This window comes from Ranitomeya imitator, chromosome 6, assembly GCF_032444005.1.
Source record: "Ranitomeya imitator isolate aRanImi1 chromosome 6, aRanImi1.pri, whole genome shotgun sequence".
Taxonomy (NCBI): Eukaryota; Metazoa; Chordata; class Amphibia; order Anura; family Dendrobatidae; genus Ranitomeya; species Ranitomeya imitator.
The window spans coordinates 136611895-136634054 of NC_091287.1; positions in this window are offsets into that span (position 1 = coordinate 136611895).

The window sequence follows — 22160 nt, forward strand, 5'->3', positions numbered from 1 at the left end:
GTTAGCTTCACCTTGAGGACCTTCAGCCCTTAGCGAGCCTCTTCGACTTTCTATCCTGTGAGATGATGCTGGCGGCGATCTGTTTCCCATTTTCTGCAGTTCTTAATTGATCTGCTCCCTCTCACGTCTTAGCTGCTCGATTTCTTTTAGGTACGCCACGCGATACCGCAGGAGCATCCGGATATTCTCAAGACTTTCTACGGACCCGACAACAAGGAATTGAACCATCCCATCTTCACCCACATCCTGGGCCTTGTCATCAGCCAGAATCCTCAGTCTCTTCACACCGGATTTATTCACTATCTCCTGCATCACTCGCCCAAGCCTTCCGGTGACTTTTCCTACCAAACTTCTGGGTACCAGAATGACGTCTTCCACCAAGCCGAGCCGATTTTGACCTTCTTTCGCTAGCTCCAGACGTTGAGCGGCTTCCTCTTTCTTCAACATGATCATTTGTTTTGTGCGGAGGCATTGTAGATGCATCTCTCTCAGGACAGCAACCCGCTTCACTGTGACTTCCTTAGATGACAGTATGACCAATTGCTGAGTCTCAGGCGCCCAGTGCACACTACATGCCTCCACTACCTTTTTAAAAGCCTCATGCGCACCCTCACTGGCACATGCACCCCGCACGACCTCGGGTATCTCCACCACACACTTGAAGAACGAGGTCTCATTTTCTTCATGGACAAATGTCTCCTGGTTTACCTCTGAAACTTCCATCAAGACATCTGTCACGACCGGGTGACGGTCTTGTTCCGCTTTTAGCACAAACTCTTCCTCAGTCTTTTCTTCTGCTTGAGCCTTCGCCAAGATGGGCATTGGCATCTCCTCTGCCAAGCAGCGATGCTCCTCCTCCCTCTGGAGAAGCTCCTGCTGATGCTTTTCTTGAGCCGTTCTGAGCACGTCCATATCTTTCAATATGGCCCTATTCATGGCCTGACACACCGACAGGTGACGTCTGAGCTCAAAGACCTCCCTCTCCAGTTCGTCCACTCTGTGCATAACCGCTTGTCTTAGAACTCCTTCTTGTTCAACCGACTCTTTAAGGAGCTCTATCTCGCTTCTGCCTACCTCTGGACTGGTGGAGCATCCATCACTTGAGGAGGTATTTTCTTCAGGCACCACTTCTTTGGTGGCCTCCTTCACTTCTGCACCCTCAGACTCTGCATTGACAGCGTCAGCCCTCTCTTGAGTCTCAGCAGTGACATCTTTAGGTTCATCCCTTTTCCCTGGGTCTTTAAAGTACTTCAGATACTCTCAGTCCTCAGTACCAGGGTTTCTGGAGCCTTTTTTATCTCCGGCGACCAAAGGATTTGCCCTTCTTGTGGGTCTCTTCTTTACTGTGCTCTCCTACTTCCTCAGAGTCACAGTCACCCTCGTATTCTGTGTCATACCCCACAGTATGGCGAACCCCTAAGTCACACCCTAACCGGGTGTCAACTTCACAGGCTTTATTAACTATGTCACTTAAAGACATCTTGGCGTACACATCAGGTAATATGTCCGTAAGTTGGGCAGACGCTCCCTCCCCACTGGTCAACCCAACGTCTGACCCTTCAACTTTGGGAGGAACAAACGGTAACGCTGTGTCACTAAGTTGGGCCTGTTCACCATTTTCCTTGGTCATACCCACCTTAGGACTGTCAACTCTAGCGGGCGCATTCTCAACATTACTACCTCCCATACACATAATTTCCACAAACACTTCACCCTTTTTCCACCAGTCCCACAATGCTTCCAAATCTTGTCCTATTACCATAGGACACGGCAAGTTCTGGACTACAGCCACCTCATGGTATGTGGAAACATCAGCTGCGACAATGTAGAGAGTAGCTACCTGAAGTCCTTTAGTGGCCCTACTTATGTCACTTACTTTCGCCTTTGTCCCAGGTGACACAGAACTTCCTGGAAGGGTCCTCAGCAAAGACGCCTCCCTCCCCGGGTCTAACAGCCCTCGCACACGCTCTCCATCCAGCCAAAAAGGGCACAGTCATGACTCCTCACTGATTGCCGCCCCTTGTTTGGCTTTGCCCCCTTTTAAGCAAGTGCTCTGATTTTTGACACAGCCCCTGTTTGGGTTACAGCCCCTTTTGGCATTGCACCCCTTTTTGGGCTATTACCCCTGTTTGGGTTACCGCCCCCTTTTGGGACTCTGCCCCCTTTTGGGCAACCATCCCCGTTTGAGTCACCACCCACTTTTAGGGACACCACCTCTTTCAGGGCCACCACCCCTTCCCTGGGGTACACCTCGTGGATGCCTCCACAGCACTCAGAATATCATCAAAAAGTTAATTTATTTCAGTTCTTCAATACAAAAGGTGAAACTCATATATTGTATGGAGCCATTACAAACAGAGTGATCTATTTCAAGTGTTTATTTCTGTTAATGTTGATGATTATGGCTTACAACCAATGAAAACCCAAAGGCCATTATCTCAATAAATTAGAATAATTAAGAAAAAAACACCTGCAAAGGCTTCCTAAGCATTTAACCCTAGTTTGCGTATTGGGGGCTTTCTAGGCCCCCATACTTACTTTTTTGCTATTATCTGCAAATTAGTTAGAATTTTAAAACTCCAGGTAATCCTCAAGTGTGTCTTTGTTGGTAATATCCAGTTGTTCATATAATTTTTTTGTATTAGGCATTTTGGTGTAACAATGCTTTTTTGGTGAAAACCACATCTGTACAGATTGGGAACCTTTTAGGCCCCCATGTATTTTTTATCATGTTCTCAGTAGTGTTTGTGTCTCAAGTTACTTTATTTGTACTCAGTAATGCTGGTGGAGGGGCCAGGGTGTGGATAATGCCATATGAGGATGTCATGTGATTTTTGGAGGGAGAGATAAGGCCATGACATCATCTCAGGTCCTTCTGAACACAGTAATGAGCTGTGTAGTGAGTAATGAGGACAGTATACACTGTGAGCTAAAGGTACCGTTACACTAAACGACTTACCAACGATCACGACCAGCGATATGACCTGGCCGTGATCACTGGTAAGTCGTTGTGTGGTCGCTGGGGAGCTGTCACACAGACAGCTCTCTCCAGCAACCAACGATCCGGGGAAAGACTTCGGCATTGTTGAAACTGTCTTCAATGATGCCGAAGTCCCTGGGTAACCAGGGTAAACATTGGGTTACTAGGCTCAGGGCCGCGCTTAGTATCCCGATATTTACCCTGGTTACCATTGTAAAAGTTAAAAAAAAACACTACATTTACATTCCGATGTCTGTCACGTCCCTCGCCGTCAGCTTCCCTCCCTGCACTGACTGTGTCAGCGGCGCCGGCCGTAAAGCAGAGCCAGAGCACAGCGGTGACGTCACAGACATCGTGACAGACATCGGAATGTAAGTATGTAGTGTTTTTTTTTAACTTTTACAATGGTAACCAGGGTAAATATCGGGTTACTAAGCGCGGCCCTGCAGTTAGTAACCCGATGTTTACCCTGGTTACAAGTGAACACATCGCTGGATCGGCGTCACACATGCCGATCCAGCGATGACAGCGGGTGATCAGCGACCAAAAAAAGGTCCTGATCATTCCCCACGACCAACGATCTCCCAGCAGGGGCCTGATCGTTGGTCGCTGTCACACATAAGGAGATCGTTAGCAAGATCGTTGCTATGTCACAAAAAAGCGTGACACTGCAACAATATCGTTAACGATATCGTTATGTGTGAAGGTACCTTAATTGTGAAGGACCTGAGATAAGATAAGATGTTGAGAGGAAGTCTGATTCAGTTTCAGTTTCTCTGATTCTAAAGGTACCTTCACACTGAACAACTTAACAACGATATCGCTAGCGATCCGTGACGTCGCAGCGTCCTGGATAGCGATATCGTTGTGTTTGACACGCAGCAGCGATCTGGATCCTGTTGTGACATCGTTGGTCGGAGCAGAAAGGCCAGAACTTTATTTCATCACTGGATCTCCCGCAGACATCGCTGAATCGGACTGTTTCTTCACTGGTAACCAGGGTAAACATTGGGTTACTAAGCGCAGGGCCGCGCTTAGTAACCCGATGTTTACCCTGGTTACCAGTGTAAATGTAGAAAAAAACAAACACTACATACTTACATTCCGGTGTCTGTCCCCCGGCGTTCTGCTTCCCTGCGTTCTGCTTCCCTGCACTGACTGAGCGCCGGCTGGCCGTAAAGCACAGCGGTGACGTCACCGCTCTGCTTTACGGCTGGCGCTTACACAGTGCAGGGAAGCAGAACGCAGGGAACCAGAACGCCAGGGGACAGACACCGGAATGTAAGTATGTAGTGTTTGTTTTTTTTTTACATTTACACTGGTAACCAGGGTAAACATCGGGTTACTAAGCGCGGCCCTGCGCTTAGTAACCCGATGTTTACCCTGGTTACCCAGGGACTTCGGCATCGTTGGTCGCTGGAGAGCTGTCTGTGTGACAGCTCTCCAGCGACCACACAGCGATGCTGCAACGATCGGCATCGTTGTCTAGATCGCTGCAGCGTCGCTAAATGTGACGGTACCTTATGAAGCCTGCAAAGGGTAAAGCTATTGAGCTACAGACATCCAGAGAATTGTACAGGGTGGAGCGAGGTAATTTGCTGATTTGGGAATGAAATAAAAATATTATGATCATTAGAAAAATTTATTTCATATTTTAATTATACTGAACAGTAATGGAATTTTTAAATTACATGGTTTTAAATAGTGTATCTGGCAAATGTCGACCTTCGCTATCCACACACTGCTGCATACGTTTTCTGAAGTTTTCATGAACTCTAACAAGCATGTCCACTGGTATTCTGCCAATTTCAGCTTCAATATTGTTCCTTAGGTCTTCCAAGGTGTTGGGACGGTTGATATACACCTTAGACTTCAAGTAACCCCAAAGGAAAAAATCGCATGGGGCTAAATCTGGTGAGCGTGCTGGCCAGTTCACATCTCCCCTCAAAGAGATAAGCCGTCCAGGAAACATTTGCCTCAAACAATTCATGGTAACCCTCGCTGTGTGTGCAGTGGCACCATCCTGTTGCAACCATGTATCCTCTAGTTCCATTGCCTCAAGAGCCGGCTGAAAATAATCCTGTATCATAGACAAGTACCGTTCGGAGTTCACAGTTATGGCACGACCATTATCCTGAAAAAAGTAAGGACCAATGATGCCTACTTGTGATATGGCGCACCACACAGTGAAAATGAGGTGAAAATGTGCCTCATCAGAAAAAAACACAATTGCGTCACGGGGTATCGTTGCTAACATGTCTTCACAAGAGGTCCGCCGTGTCAAATAGTCCCATGCTGACAAATGTTGGACCACGCACATTTTATACGGGTGAAAATTCAGTTCATCATGAAGAATCCAGTGGAGAGAACGTCTTGAAATGCCAAGAGCAAATGATTGCTTCTGAGCAGAGCGTTTCGGAGATTGCAGTACTGCTGCTCTAACTCTCGCGATGTTTTGTGGTGTTCTAATCCTTCTCTCAGGTCCCCTTCGTACACATGACACATTCCCTGCTGTTCTGAATGCATTCACCCAATTTACAATTGATTGCCGTCCAGGAACACGTCCGCGTGGAGGAACAGCGAATTGTAAACGAAAAGCACGCTGCACTGCAATGATCGAGTGGGCATTTGAAAAATACGCTTCAACACAAAATGACCTCTCCTCACGTGTCCACTGCATGATGGCAACTGAAAGGCAGAGGAATACAAATTTCCCATCAGCCACTGTAAGCCACACCCACTCTCCCCTCTCTTCGACCGACAGTGCCGCCACAGCATGCAGTGCAAAAAAGCAAATTACCGCGCTCCACCCTGCACCTAAAAGAAAGTATAAAAGGTAAGAGGTGCTGAGGGTGGGAGGAGAGAGGGGGCACTTTACACTTACACTTACAGTGTGTCATACACAAGCAAAGAGTGGACAACCCTGATTGTGTTCATTGTTTTTCTTTTAGTTTGCTAACATCTAGTCAGCAATGGCACAGTCTTCCTCCATGCGTCTGAGTGACCAAGAGATTGAAGCAATTGTGTTTCAAAGTGATGATGAAAGTGAACTATCTTTGTCCGATGATGAGTACCTGCCACCAGAGAATCAAACATCCTCAAGTGATTCTTCTTCTGATGATGAAGTGAATACAGTGGCTCCTCAAGAAGTGATAAGTAGAACATCCAAAACGAATGTTTTTTGTGACAGTAATCCTAGATTAGTTGGACATACTGCAATCCATAATATTTTGATACAGGCTCAAGAAGCTGTGGGAAGTCCCAGTTACTATTCCCCCAAAGACGTATTCTGTACATTTTTTTCTGACAATATTGCAGAAGAGGTCCTTTTATTTTCAAACCTAGAAGGAAGGCGTATTGCTTCTGCAAAAAATAAGTCCTGGAAAAATATCTCAAAAGAGGAACTTTATGCATAGATTGGACATTTACTGCTGGCAGGGAGTCAAAAATCATATGATGTTCCAATATGAGAACTATTTCTGGACCCACTTTCTGATCCACACTATCAGGCGACAATGTCAGTGGACAGATATGAGGAAATTAGAAGACATTTGATTCGATTCGATTTGATGATAAGCGAACACGTGCATTGAGGTTTGAAACAGACAAATTAGCCCCTATTAGTTATATCTGGAACATATTTATCAAAAATTGCACCAAACTTTACAATCCTAGTACTAATGTTACAGTAGATGAGCAACTTGTATCATTGCAAGTTCATACAATACATGCCCACCAAGCCAGTCAAATATGGAATCAAAATCTTCTGGATGTGTGATTCTGCAAATTATTATGGCATAAATGGAGTAATCTACTGTGGCAAAGAGGTTGGTGCACCAGTACAGAAGGATCTGGGGTCTAAAATTGTCAAAACTCTTGCAGTTCCAATATTCAATTCAGGTAGAAACATTACCATGGACAATTATTTCACCTATGTTGAACTAGGCAATTTTCTGCTTCAAAAAGCTATTACACTTGTTGGTACTATCAAGCCAAACCGACGAGAAATTCCAGAAGCACTGAAACACAATTGCCAGCGAGCACTTTATGAGAGTGTCTTTGGATTCAATAACAAAGCGACTTTGGTATCTTACAAAGCGAAGAAGGAGAAATCAGTGATTTTACTCAGTACCATGCATCACAATTGCAGTATTGACAGCAATGACAGAAAATTAAAACCAGAAATCATCCTGCATTACAATAAAACAAAAGGAGGTGTAGACAAAATGGATGAGATGGTGGGAGAATATTCATGCAAGAGGCAAACAAAACGATGGCCTGTAGTACTTTTTTCCAATATGCTTGATGTAGCAGTCCTAAATTCATTCATCATTTATACAGAAACTCATCCATCCAACTCATTCCATGCACGGAGGAACGGCAGGAGACGCCTATTTTTGAAGGACCTTTGTCATGAACTTGTAATGCCTCACATGATACAGCGAAGTGACTTGAAAGTCTTGCTAAGGCAAACTAAAGAAGCAATGAAGCAGTGTGGCGTACAGTTTCAGATGATTCTAGGGCCAGGAGAAAGAAAAAGAAAGCGCTGTTTCATGTGTCCAAGAAACATAGAAAGGAACACTGAGAGATTTTGTTCAATTTGTAAGGAAATGTCTGCAAAGAACAATCTTCCAAAAAAATAGCTTGTCAAAATTGTTTGGAAGACTAATATAATAGAAAAGAAGCATAATAGAAATGTAGCTGCAGCTAGTTTGGTATAGATTTCTATGCGTTTTTGTGCGTTTTTTCATATGTTTGTGTGAAATTTTGAAAAAAACATTTTATTTGGTGCTTTTGGTGAAAAATTATAATTAAAATTTTGTTTACTAATCATATTTTATTTAGCAGTTTTAAAATAAACTTGTAAAAGTTATATAAGTGTGTTTTTCCATATGATTTGCATGGGGGCCTAAAAGGCCCCCAATACGTTGATATGAAGATTTCTGATGTCACGCATATTAGGGTTAAAAAGGTCCCTTAGGCTGGTTTCACATTTGCGTTTAAAAACGCAGCGTTTTAAATGCAAATGCATTTGGTGAAAAAAGGCGTTTAAACGCTGCGTTTTTTAGGCGCATGCGTTTTTGCATGTTTTAACACAAACGCGGCGTTTTGACGCGTTTACATGCGTTTTTTGTTGCGTTTGCGTTTTTGAAACGCATGATGAGAAGTGTGTGACAGCTGCCAATCATAAAAATCAACTAGAAAACCCACTATAAACAGAAATACCTAGGGTTAGGGTTATGGGTAGGATCCCTAGTAACCCTAGGGATCCTAACCCTAACCCTAACCCTAAAATACAAACTCTAACCCTAACCCTAAAACACAAACTCTAACCCTAACCCAAACTCTAACCCTAGCCCTAACCCTAGGGACCCTAACCCTAACCCAAACTCTAACACAAACTCTAACCCAAACTCTAATCCTAACCCTAAAACACAAACTCTAACCCTAACCCTAACCCTAGGGACCCTAACCCTAACACAAACTCTAACACAAACTCTAAGCCAAACTCTAACCCTAACCCTAAAACACAAACTATAACCCTAACCCTAACTCAAACTCTAACCCTAACCCTAAAACACAAACTCTAACCCTAAACCTAACCCTAGGAACCCTAACCCTAACACAAACTCTAACCCAAACTCTAACCCTAACCCTAAAACACAAACTCTAACCCTAACCCTAACCCAAACTCTAACCCTAACCCTAAAACACAAACTCGGACCCTAACCCTAACACAAACTCTAACACAAACTCTAACACAAACTCTAACCCTAACCCTAAAACACAAATTCTAACCCTAACCCTAGGGACCCTAACCCTAACCCTAGGGATCCTAACCCTAACCCTTGGGGTTAGGGTTAGGGTTAGGATCCCTTAGGGTTAGGGTTGGGGGGTGGCTTTTTAGTGTGTATTCTTGTTTTTCTATAAAAACGCATGCAAATGCATGTGCTTAAAAACGCATGCGTTTACATAGACATCAATACGTTTTTTGCGGCAAAAAAGCCGCTAAAATTACTACATGTTGCATTTCTGCAACACAATGCATGCAGAGAAAAAACGCATGCGTTGTCAAAACGCATCAAAACGCATGCAAAAAAACGCATGCGTTTTTAATGTTAAGTATAGGGAAAAAAATGCAGGCCTTTTTTGCGCAAAAACGCAAAAAAAACGCAAATGTGAAACCAGCCTTAGTCTGTTTCAGTAGGCTTCGCAATCATATTGAAGACTAGGGTTGAGCGACCTTGACCTTTTTAGAGTCGAGTCGTGTTTCGCGAAACCCGATTATATTAGAAGTCGAGTCGAGTGGAATCGGCCGATTATCGCGAAAAGTCGGGTATCGCCCGAAACACGAAACCCAATGCAAGTCAATGGGGGAGCATAGTCGGCAGTGAGTGGAGGCCAGGAAAACACCTACACTGCCCATTTTGATGGCAAAAACATCCATTCTTGTTACAGAAGCTTGTCAATCGTAATTTAGCTTATAATAATTGGAAGGCATTTGAAATTGGGGGTCATTTGGCTAAAGTTGTGGGGGGTAGGGCTGGTTCAAGTAATTAGTGGGCCCAGTAAATCTGGACCATGTCACGGCAGTGGAGCAGGGAGAGGTAAGTATTTCAACTTTGCAAGTGCTGTGATCCTGAGCAAGCAGGGGGGGCCCACTCGTTGGCATTGGCACTGGCACAGGGCCCCTCAAAGTACAGGGGTGTGTTTGCACGGCGGGGGCGCCTCCCACCAGCAGCAACACTTTTGCGTACTATGAGAGACCCCGTGCCAGTGACGTCGTCAACTAGTATTCCTCCCCCCACCTGATGAAGGAACCTGCACTTTCATCTGCACCTTCCTCTTTGTCCCCGTGTAAGGTGGTATGGTATGCGGGAAGAGGAACCTGACTTTCAGCAGGGTCACAATCTTGCTGTGTAGCGTGCACGGGGAATTTTGCGTTATGGGTCAATGTACCAGCAGACTCATCTATCACTGACTGGGCAATGGGCAGGATGAGGAGGAAACACAGATATAGGCCCAAAGAATAAAGTTGGCTAAATGCAGTTCAAAATTGGTAGCACAGGACTAACCAGGGGGCATTGCAGTGGAGGACAACTGGAATGAGAGGCTGACACAGAGAGTAGGCCCAAATCAGTAAGTAGTCGAAATGCAGTTCAAAATTGGCAACCGTAGTAAACAGGCGGCACAGCTTTGTTCAGTGGAGGAGAACAGCAAGGAGTGGCAGACACCGATAGTAGGCCCCAACCCAACTAGTAGGCCAAATGCAGTCTAACATTAACAACTACTTAACAAGAGCCTGAAAATGGAATTTCAGGACAGGAAACCAGGAGAACAGCAAGGAGTGGCAGACACCGATAGTAGGCCCCAAACCAACTAGTACGCCAAATGCAGTTGTTCCATTTAACCACAATTTAATGAGAGCCTGAAGATAGAAGCTCAGGAAAGGCAACCTGGAGAACACCTTGGAGTGTAACACACCATCTCTCTACACCCCATACCCAATTTGTAGGCCTAATGCAGTGTAGTTTCCAACAACTACTAAACTAGAGCATTAAGATCGAAGCAATGGCGAGGAAACCTGGGGAACACCTTGGAGTGTAACACACCGTCTCTCTACACCCCATACCCAATTTGTAGGCCTAATGCAGTGTAGTTTCCAACAACTACTAAACGAGAGCCAGAAGATCGAAGCAATGGAGAGGAAACCTGGGGAACACCATGGAGTGTAACACACCGTCTCTCTACACCCCATACCCAATTTGTAGGCCTAATGCACTGTTGTTTCCAACAACTACTAAACGAGAGCATTAAGATCGCAGCAATGGCGAGGAAACCTGGAGAACACCTTGGAGTGGAACACACCATCTCTCTACACCCCATACCCAATTTGTAGGCCTAATGCAGTGTAGTTTCCAACAACTACTAAACGAGAGCATTAAGATCGCAGCAATGGCGAGGAAACCTGGGGAACACCTTGGAGTGGAACACACCATCTCTACACCCCAGACCCAACTTGTAGGCCGAATGCAGTGTTGTTTTCAACAACTACTTGAGAAGAGCCTGAAGATCAAAGCTCAGAAAAGGCAACCCGGGGAACACCTTGGAGCGGCAGACACTGGTAGTAGGCTGTAAACCCCAAATTTTGGTCAATGGAGTTTATGAAATGTTCCAGGGGTACACAGGCAGCATTGGTGTGGTAAGCGGAGGACAATTTATATTTGGGACTGCAGACAGACTTTGTAGGCTGTCCCCTGTGGACCATGCATCCACAACATTAACCCAGTGCGCCGTAATGGACATCTAACCTTTCGTGGACATGCCTACTGGTCCATGCATCTGTTGTCAGGTGCACCTTTCTACTATTAGATAGCCAGAGAGCATGGAAAATGTGGATTTTTACATGATGCTGGAGTGCTGGGATGGCTTTTCTCGCAAAAGAAGTGACGACTGGGTAGCTCTTACCGTGGTACAGCGTAGTCCATCTGGGCTTTAAAATTGTAAAATAGAGAAAAAAAATTGGCTGTATGCACTTTAAAATAGGTTACAGGGGTACACGGGCGGCAGTGGTCTGGTCAGTGTAGTAGTAGTAGAAAGAAGGGACCGCAGACAGGCTTCGAAGGCCTAACATAAAAAATTGGACAGGCTGTAGGCACTTTTACATTGGTTCCAGGGGTACACGGGCAGCAGTAGACAGGTCAGTGGAGGCCTAGTGGAAGGAGGGACCGCAGACAGGCTTCGAAGGCCTAACATAAAAAAATAGGGCTGTTGGCAATTTAAAATTGGTTCCAGGGGTACAAGGGCAGCAGTACAATGGTCAGTGGAGGCCTAGTGGAAGGAGGGCCCGCAGACAGGCTTCGAAGGCCTAACATAACAAAATAGGGCTGTTGGCAATTTAAAATTGGTTCCAGGGGTACACGGGCAGCAGTACAATGGTCAGTGGAGGCCTAGTGTAAGGAGGGACCGCAGACAGGCTTCGAAGGCCTAACATAAAAAAATAGGGCTGTTGGCAATTTAAAATTGGTTCCAGGGGTACAAGGGCAGCAGTACAATGGTCAGTGGAGGCCTAGTGGAAGGAGGGCCCGCAGACAGGCTTCGAAGGCCTAACATAACAAAAATGTCAATACAATGGTATTGTCAGTGCCAGGCATTGAAGGATGTCAGCGCATAGACTAAACATTGGTGGAGCTGTGAGAGATAATTTTGCAAGTGGTAGAGCACTGTTTGAGCTGGGGGGGAACTGTCTTGTGGCCGGCGGTACAGGCCCAGGGCCCCTCATATTACAACGGTGTGTCTGACGTTAGGTGCACACCACCACCACCAGAGACACTTTATTGTACTATGAGGGACCCAGTGGCAGTGCCGTCGACCAAAAGCGGGCACACCCACCTCTTCAGACAAACAGCACTCTCACGGGTGCTGGCGCCAAGTGGCGATACCACGGCCCTGTGTGGGGAGTTTGGCCATTTAGGGAGGTGTAAACATGTCGTATGCTGGATAATCAGGTGCAGAAAATTACGAGATTGGAAAAGTCATTCAGAATAGTCCACAGGCAAGACCTTTTCATAGGAAAGCTAGGTGTCAGCCGGGCAAGGTGGGGCAAAAGATTTTGAAATCCAGTTGTGGTTCATTTTAATGAAGGTTAGATCATCTACATTTTGGGTAGCCAGACGAGTCCTTTTTTCTGTTAGTATTGAACCTGCAGCACTGAATACTCTTTCTGATAGGACACTAGCTGCCGGGCAAGCAAGCTCCTGCAATGCATATTCTGCCAATTCTGGCCAGGTGTCTAATTTGGATGCCCAGTAATCAAATGGGAATGACGGTTGAGGGAGAACGTCGATAAGGGATGAAAAATAGTTTGTAACCATACTGGACAAATGTTGTCTCCTGTCACTTTGAATTGATGCTGCAGTACCTGTCCTGTCTGCGGTCATAGCAAAATCACTCCACAACCTGGTCAGAAAACCCCTCTGGCCAACGCCACTTCTGATTTCTGCCCCTCTAACACCTCTGGTCTGCTGGCCCCTGCAGCTCGTGTGAGAACGATCACGGGCGCTGTGTGCAGGGAATGCCAGAAGCAAACGGTCAACAAGAGTTGATGGTTTGGTTGCTAATATTAGTTCCAAGTTCTCATGTGGCATTATATTTTGCAATTTGCCTTTATAGAGAGGATCAAGGAGGCAGGCCAACCAGTAATCGTCATCGTTCATCATTTTAGTTATGCGTGTGTCCCTTTTGAGGATACGTAAGGCATAATCCGCCATGTGGGCCAAAGTTCCAGTTCTCAAATCTGCGGTTGTGCTTGGTTGAGGGGCAGTTTCAGGCAAATCCACGTCACTTGTGTCCCTCAAAAAACCAGAACCCGGCCTTGCCGCGCCACCAATTTCCAGTGGCCCCGGAAAAGCTTCCTCATTAAAAATATAATCATCCCCATCATCCTCCTCGTCCTCCTCCTCCTCTTCGCCCGCTACCTCGTCCTGTACACTGCCCTGGCCAGACAATGGCTGACTGTCATCAAGGCTTTCCTCTTCCTCAGCTGCAGACGCCTGATCCTTTATGTGCGTCAAACTTTGCATCAGCAGACGCATTAGGGGGATGCTCATGCTTATTATGGCGTTGTCTGCACTAACCAGCCGTGTGCATTCCTCAAAACACTGAAGGACTTGACACATGTCTTGAATCTTCGACCACTGCACACCTGACAACTCCATGTCTGCCATCCTACTGCCTACCCGTGTATGTGTATCCTCCCACAAAAACATAACAGCCCGCCTCTGTTCGCACAGTCTCTGAAGCATGTGCAGTGTTGAGTTCCACCTTGTTGCAACGTCTATGATTAGGCGATGCTGGGGAAGGTTCAAAGAACGCTGATAGGTCTGCATACGGCTGTAGTGTATGGGTGAACGGCGGATATGTGAGCAAAGTCCACGCACTTTGAGGAGCAGGTCGGATATCCCCGGATAACTTTTCAGGAAGCACTGCACCACCAGGTTTAAGGTGTGAGCCAGGCAAGGAATGTGTTTCAGTTGGGAAAGGGAGATGGCAGCCATGAAATTCCTTCCGTTATCACTCACTACCTTGCCTGCCTCAAGATCTACAGTGCCCAGCCACGACTGCGTTTCTTTCTGCAAGAACTCGGACAGAACTTCCGCGGTGTGTCTGTTGTCGCCCAAACACTTCATAGCCAATACAGCCTGCTGACGTTTGCCAGTAGCTGCCCCATAATGGGAGACCTGGTGTGCAACAGTGGCAGCTGCGGATGGAGTGGTTGTGCGACTGCGGTCTGTGGACGAGCTCTCGCTTCTGCAGGAGGACCAGGAGGAGGAGGAGGGGGTGCGAACGGCTACAGCCAACTGTTTCCTAGACCTTGGGCTAGGCAGAACTGTCCCAAAATTGATGTCCCCTGTGGACCCTGCATCCACAACATTCACACAGTGTGACGTGATGGACACGTAACGTCCCTGGCCATGCCTACTGGTCCATGCATCTGTTGTCAGGTGCACCTTTGTGCTCACAGATTGCCTGAGTGCATGGACGATGCGCTCTTTAACATGCTGGTGGAGGGCTGGGATGGCTTTTCTGGAAAAGAAGTGTCGACTGGGTAGCTCGTAGCGTGGTACAGCGTAGTCCATCAGGGCTTTGAAAGCTTCACTTTCAACTAACCGGTAGGGCATCATCTCTAACGAGATTAGTCTAGCTATGTGGGCGTTCAAACCCTGTGTACGCGGATGCGAGGCTAAGTACTTCCTTTTTCTAACCATAGTCTCATGTAGGGTGAGTTGGACTGGAGAGCTGGAGATCGTGGAACTAGCGGGGGTGCCAGTGGACATGGCAGACTGAGAGACGGTGGGAGATGGTATTGTTGCCGCCGGTGCCCTAGATGCAGTGTTTCCTACTACGAAACTGGTGATTCCCTGACCCTGACTGCTTTGGCCTGGCAAAGAAACCTGCACAGATACTGCAGGTGGTGCGGAAAATGGTGGCCCTACACTGCCGGAAGGGATGTTGCGTTGATGACTAGCTTCATTGGCCGAGGGTGCTACAACCTTAAGGGACGTTTGGTAGTTAGTCCAAGCTTGCAAATGCATGGTGGTTAAATGTCTATGCATGCAACTTGTATTGAGACTTTTCAGATTCTGCCCTCTGCTTAAGGTAGTTGAACATTTTTGACAGATGACTTTGCGCTGATCAATTGGATGTTGTTTAAAAAAATGCCAGACTGCACTCTTTCTAGCATCGGATCCCTTTTCAGGCATTGCAGACTGAGCTTTAACCGGATGGCCACGCTGTCCTCCAACAGGTTTTGGCTTTGCCATGCATTTTGGGCCAGATACGGGCCCGGCAGATGGAACCTGTTGCGATGTTGATGCCTGCTGCGGCCCCTCCTCCTCCGCTTCAGAACTGCTGCTGCCTGCACCCTGTTCCCCCAATGGCTGCCAATCGGGGTCAACAACTGGGTCATCTATGACCTCCTCTTCTAGCTCGTGCACAACTCCGTCTGTGTCACCGTGTAAGTCGGTGGGAGAGCGTTCGTGACGGGGCAACATAGTCTCATCAGGGTTTGATTCTTGATCATTACCCTGCGAGGGCAATGTTGTGGTCTGAGTCAAAGGACCAGCATAGTAGTCTGGCTGTGGCTGTGCATCAGTGCACTCCATGTCAGATTCAACTTGTAATGGGCATGGACTGTTAACTGCTTCACTTTCTAAGCCAGGGACGGTATGTGTAAAGAGCTCCATGGAGTAACCCGTTGTGTCGCCTGCTGCATTCTTCTCTGTTATTGTTTTTGCTGAAGAGGACAAGAAAGCGACTTGTCCCTGACCGTGAACATCCACTAACGACGCGCTGCTTTTACATTTACCAGTTTCACGAGAGGAGGCAAAAGAGCTAGAGGCTGAGTCAGCAAGATAAGCCAAAACTTGCTCTTGCTGCTCCGGCTTTAAAAGCGGTTTTCCTACTCCCAGAAAAGGGAGCGTTCGAGGCCTTGTGTAGCCAGACGACGAACCTGGCTCCACAGCTCCAGACTTAGGTGCAATATTTTTTTTCCCACGACCACCAGATGCTCCACCACTACCACTACCCTCATTACCAGCTGACAATGAACGCCCCCGGCCACTACCTCTTCCACCAGACTTCCTCATTGTTTTAAAAACGTAACCAAACTAACGGTATTTGTTGCTGTCACACAACTTACACAGTGAGCTATAACTTCAGTATGATTTAGCTACCCCTTTACAGGTGGGTGAGACCACAACGAAAATCAGGAACAATGTTACACACTCTGTTTTTGGTGGCACCAAATGAGAGAGATGCCACACACGCAGGACTGTCACTGAAGCACAAATGTAAATATTAATCTCCCACTGTTTTTTTTTTTTTTCAGGGAGACTTTAGAAACAAAATAAAATAAAATGATTTTTTCAGGAAGAATTTAGAAACCAAATAACATAAAATTATTTTTCCAATGACAATTTAGAAACCAAAAAAAAAAAAAAAAGGCTTTCTATGCCCCACTGAGTGAGAGATGCCACACACAGGAGTCAGGAGTGGCACACAAGCCCAGAGGCCAATATTTTTCTCCCAATGATTGATGTAGTGATTTTGTCAGGTAGATTTTGGAACCCAAATCAACCAAAAAAAATAATAGGCTTTCTATGGCCCACAATTGGAGAGAGAGAGAGAGATGGCACACCCAGGAGTCAAGACTGGCACACAAGCAGAAAGGGCAATATTAATCTCCCACTGATTTTTTTTTTTTTCAGGGAGACTTTAGAAACAAAACAAAATAAAATAAAATGATTTTTTCAGGAAGAATTTAGAAACCAAATAAAATAAAATGATTTTTTCAGGGAGAATTTAGAAAACAAATAAAACAAAAAATAGGCTTTCTATGGCCCACTGAGTGAGAGATGACGCACACAGGAGTCAGGAGTGGCACACAAGCCCAGAGGCCAATATTTATCTCCCACTGATTGATTTATTGATTTTTTCAGGTAGAATTTAGAACCCAAATCAACCAAAAAAATAAATAGGCTTTCTATGGCCCACTATCTGAGAGAGAGAGATGGCACACCCAGGAGTCAAGACTGGCACACAAGCAGAAAGGGCAATATTAATCTCCCACTGATTTTTTTTTCTCAGGGAGACTTTAGAAACAAAACAAAATAAAATAAAATGATTTTTTCAGGAAGAATTTAGAAACCAAATAAAATAAAATGATTTTTTCAGGGAGAATTTAGAAAACAAATAAAACAAAAAATAGGCTTTCTATGGCCCACTGAGTGAGATATGACGCACACAGGAGTCAGGAGTGGCACACAAGCCCAGAGGCCAATATTTATCTCCCACTGATTGATTTATTGATTTTTTCAGGTAGAATTTAGAACCCAAATCAACCAAAAAAATAAATAGGCTTTCTATGGCCCACTATCTGAGAGAGAGAGATGGCACACCCAGGAGTCAAGACTGGCACACAAGCAGAAAGGGCAATATTAATCTCCCACTGATTTTTTTTTTTTTCAGGGAGACTTTAGAAACAAAACAAAATAAAATAAAATGATTTTTTTAGGAAGAATTTAGAAACCAAATAAAATAAAATGATTTTTTCAGGGAGAATTTAGAAAACAAATAATACAAAAAATAGGCTTTCTATGGCCCACTGAGTGAGAGATGACGCACACAGGAGTCAGGAGTGGCACACAAGCCCAGAGGCCAATATTTATGTCCCACTGATTGATTTATTGATCTTTTCAGGTAGAATTTAGAACCCAAATCAACCAAAAAAATAGGCTTTCTATGGCCCACTATCTGAGAGAGAGAGATGGCACACCCAGGAGTCAAGACTGGCACACAAGCAGAAAGGGCAATATTAATCTCCCACTGATTTTTTTTTTTTCAGGGAGACTTTAGAAACAAAACAAAATAAAATAAAATGATTTTTTCAGGAAGAATTTAGAAACCAAATAAAATAAAATGATTTTTTCAGGGAGAATTTAGAAAACAAATAAAACAAAAAATAGGCTTTCTATGGCCCACTGAGTGAGAGATGACGCACACAGGAGTCAGGAGTGGCACACAAGCCCAGAGGCCAATATTTATCTCCCACTGATTGATTTATTGATTTTTTCAGGTAGAATTTAGAACCCAAATCAACCAAAAAAATAAATAGGCTTTCTATGGCCCACTATCTGAGAGAGAGAGAGAGAGAGAGAGAGAGAGAGATGGCACACCCAGGAGTCAAGACTGGCACACAAGCAGAAAGGGCAATATTAATCTCCCACTGATTTTTTTTTTTTCAGGGAGACTTTAGAAACAAAACAAAATAAAATAAAATGATTTTTTCAGGAAGAATTTAGAAACCAAATAAAATAAAATGATTTTTTCAGGGAGAATTTAGAAAACAAATAAAACAAAAAATAGGCTTTCTATGGCCCACTGAGTGAGAGATGACGCACACAGGAGTCAGGAGTGGCACACAAGCCCAGAGGCCAATATTTATCTCCCACTGATTGATTTATTGATTTTTTCAGGTAGAATTTAGAACCCAAATCAACCAAAAAAATAAATAGGCTTTCTATGGCCCACTATCTGAGAGAGAGAGAGAGAGAGAGAGATGGCACACCCAGGAGTCAAGACTGGCACACAAGCAGAAAGGGCAATATTAATCTCCCACTGATTTTTTTTTTTTTTTCAGGGAGACTTTAGAAACAAAACAAAATAAAATAAAATGATTTTTTCAGGAAGAATTTAGAAACCAAATAAAATAAAATGATTTTTTCAGGGAGAATTTAGAAAACAAATAAAACAAAAAATAGGCTTTCTATGGCCCACTGAGTGAGAGATGACGCACACAGGAGTCAGGAGTGGCACACAAGCCCAGAGGCCAATATTTATCTCCCACTGATTGATTTATTGATTTTTTCAGGTAGAATTTAGAACCCAAATCAACCAAAAAAATAAATAGGCTTTCTATGGCCCACTATCTGAGAGAGAGAGATGGCACACCCAGGAGTCAAGACTGGCACACAAGCAGAAAGGGCAATATTAATCTCCCACTGATTTATTTATTTTTTTCAGGGAGACTTTAGAAACAAAACAAAATAAAATAAAATGATTTTTTCAGGAAGAATTTAGAAACCAAATAAAATAAAATGATTTTTTCAGGGAGAATTTAGAAAACAAATAAAACAAAAAATAGGCTTTCTATGGCCCACTGAGTGAGAGATGACGCACACACAGGAGTCAGGAGTGGCACACAAGCCCAGAGGCCAATATTTATCTCCCACTGATTGATTTATTGATTTTTTCAGGTAGAATTTAGAACCCAAATCAACCAAAAAAAATAAATAGGCTTTCTATGGCTCACTATCTCAGAGAGAGAGATGGCATGCTTAGGACTGGCACACAAGCCCAAAGGCCAATATTAATCTCCCTTTTTTTTTCAGGGAGAATTTATAAAACCAAAAAATAAAAAATAAATAGGCTTTCTATGGCCCACTATTTGTGAGAGAGATGGCACGCTCAGGACTGGCACACAAGCCCAGAGGCCAATATTAATCTCCCACTTTTTTTTTTTTTTTTCAGGGAAAATTTATAAACCCAATAAAAAAAAAAAAAAAGGCTTTCTATGGCCCACTATCTGAGAGAGAGATGGTACGCTTAGGACTGGCACACAAGCCCAAAGGCCAATATTAATCTCCCTTTTTTTTTCAGGGAGAATTTATAAAACCAAAAAAAAAAAAATAAATAGGCTTTCTATGGCCCACTATTTGTGAGAGAGATGGCACGCTCAGGACTGGCACACAAGCCCAGAGGCCAATATTAATCTCCCACTTTTTGTTTTTTTTTTTCAGGGAAAATTTATAAACCCAATAAAAAAATAAATAAATAGGCTTTCTATGGCCCACTATTTGAGAGACAGATGGCACGCTTAGGACTGGCACACAAGCCCAAAGGCCAATATTAATCTCCCACTGATTGATTTAGTGATTTTTTCAGGTACAATTTAGAACCCAAATCAACCAAAAAAATAAATAGGCTTTCTATGGCCACTGAGTGAGTGATGATGCACACAGGAGTCAGGAGTGGCACACAAGCCCTGAGGCCAATATTTTTCTCCCACTGATTGATGTAGTGATTTTTTCAGGTAGATTTTAGAACCCAAATCAAGCAAAAAAAATAAATAGGCTTTCTATGGCCCACTGAGTGAGAGATGGCACAGACAGGGATGGCACTCTAGCAGAAATGCCAATCTTAATCTCCCACAAAAAAAAAAAAAAAAAAAGGAACTGTCCTAAAATTACTATCTCCCTGCAGTAATCTCAGCCAGGTATGGCAGGCAGCAATAAGGAGTGGACTGATGCACAAATTAAATAAAAAGTGTGGACAAACAAACAAGATAGCTGTGCAGAAAGGAAGGAACAAGAGGATTTGTGCTTTGAAAAATGCAGTTGGTTTGCACAGCGGCGTACACACAGCAATGCAGCTATCAGGGAGCCTTCTAGGGCTGCCCAATGAGCTACAGCACTGAGAAAAAAAAAATGTAGCTTCCACTATCCCTGCACACCGAAGGTGGTGTTGGACAGTGGAAATCGCTACAGCACAAGCGGTTTGGTGGTTAATGGACCCTGCCTAACGCTATCCCTGCTTCTGACGAAGCGGCAGCAACCTCTCCCTAAGCTCAGATCAGCAGCAGTAAGATGGCGGTCGGCGGGAACGCCCCTTTATAGCCCCTGTGACGCCGCAGACAGCAAGCCAATCACTGCAATGCCCTTCTCTAAGATGGTGGGGACCAGGACCTATGTCATCACGCTGCCCACACTCTGTGTTTACCTTCATTGGCTGAGAAATGGCGCTTTTCGCGTCATTGAAACGCGACTTTGGCGCGAAAGTCGCGTACCGCATGGCCGACCCCGCACAGGGGTCGGATCGGTTTTCATGAAACCCGACTTTGCCAAAAGTCGGCGACTTTTGAAAATGAACGACCCGTTTCGCTCAACCCTATTGAAGACCATTGACTTAACAGATGTCCAGAAGGCAGTCATTGACACACTTCACAAGGATGGTAAGCCATCAAAGGTCATTAGTAAAGAAGCTGGCTCTTCACAGAGTGCTGTATCCAAGCATATTAATGGAAAGTTGAGTGGAAGAAAAAAGTGTGGTAGAAAAAGGTGCACAAGTAACCGTGATAACAGCAGCCTTGAAAGGATTGTTAAGAAAAGGCCATTCAAAAATTTTGGTGTAGATTCACAAGAAGTGGACTGCTGCTGGAGTCATTGCTTCTATGCACACAAACATCTCCAGGACATGGGCTACAAGTGTCGAATTCCTTGTGTCAAGCCACTCATCACCAATAGACAATGCAAGAAGCATCTTACCTGGGCCAAGGAGAAAAAGAACTGGACTTGAGCTCAGTGGTCCAATATGTTGTTTTCAGATTAAAGTAAATTTTTAATTTAATTTGGAAATCAAGATCCCAGAGTCTGGAGGACAAGTGGAGGGGCATACAATCCAAGGTGTTTGAGGTCTAGTGTTAAGTTTCCACAATCAGTGATGGTTTGGGGAGCCATGTCCTCTGCTGGTGTAGGTCCACTGTGTTTTATCAAGACCAAAGTCAGCGCAGCCGTCTATCAGGACATTTTAGAGCACTTCATGCTTCACTCTGCCAACAAGCTTTTTGGAGATGGAAATTTCATTCTCCTGCAAAACTTGGCACCTATCCACGCTGCCAAAAGTACCAATACCTTGTTTGAAAACAACAGTATCACTGTGCTAGATTGGCCAGCAAATTCGCCTGACCTTAACCCCATAGAAAATCTATGGGGTACTGTCAAGAGGAAGGTGAGACACCAGAATCAACAATGCAGATTAGCTGACGGCTGCTATCAAAGCAACCTGGGCTTCCTTATCACCTCAGCAGTTTCACAGGCTGATTGCCTCCATGCCACGCCACTTTGATACAGTAATCGATGCAAAAGGAGCCCGAACCAAGTGCATTTACTTAACATATATTTCAGTAAGCCAACATTTCGGATTTTAAAATCATTTTTCAAGCTGATTTTGCTGCACTTGATTGAGGGTGCCATTTTACATTGGCAGAGCCCCTAAGCTGTCAGGACAGCAGAACCCCCATATGTGACCCCATTTTACCAATTACACCTCTCAATGAATTAAC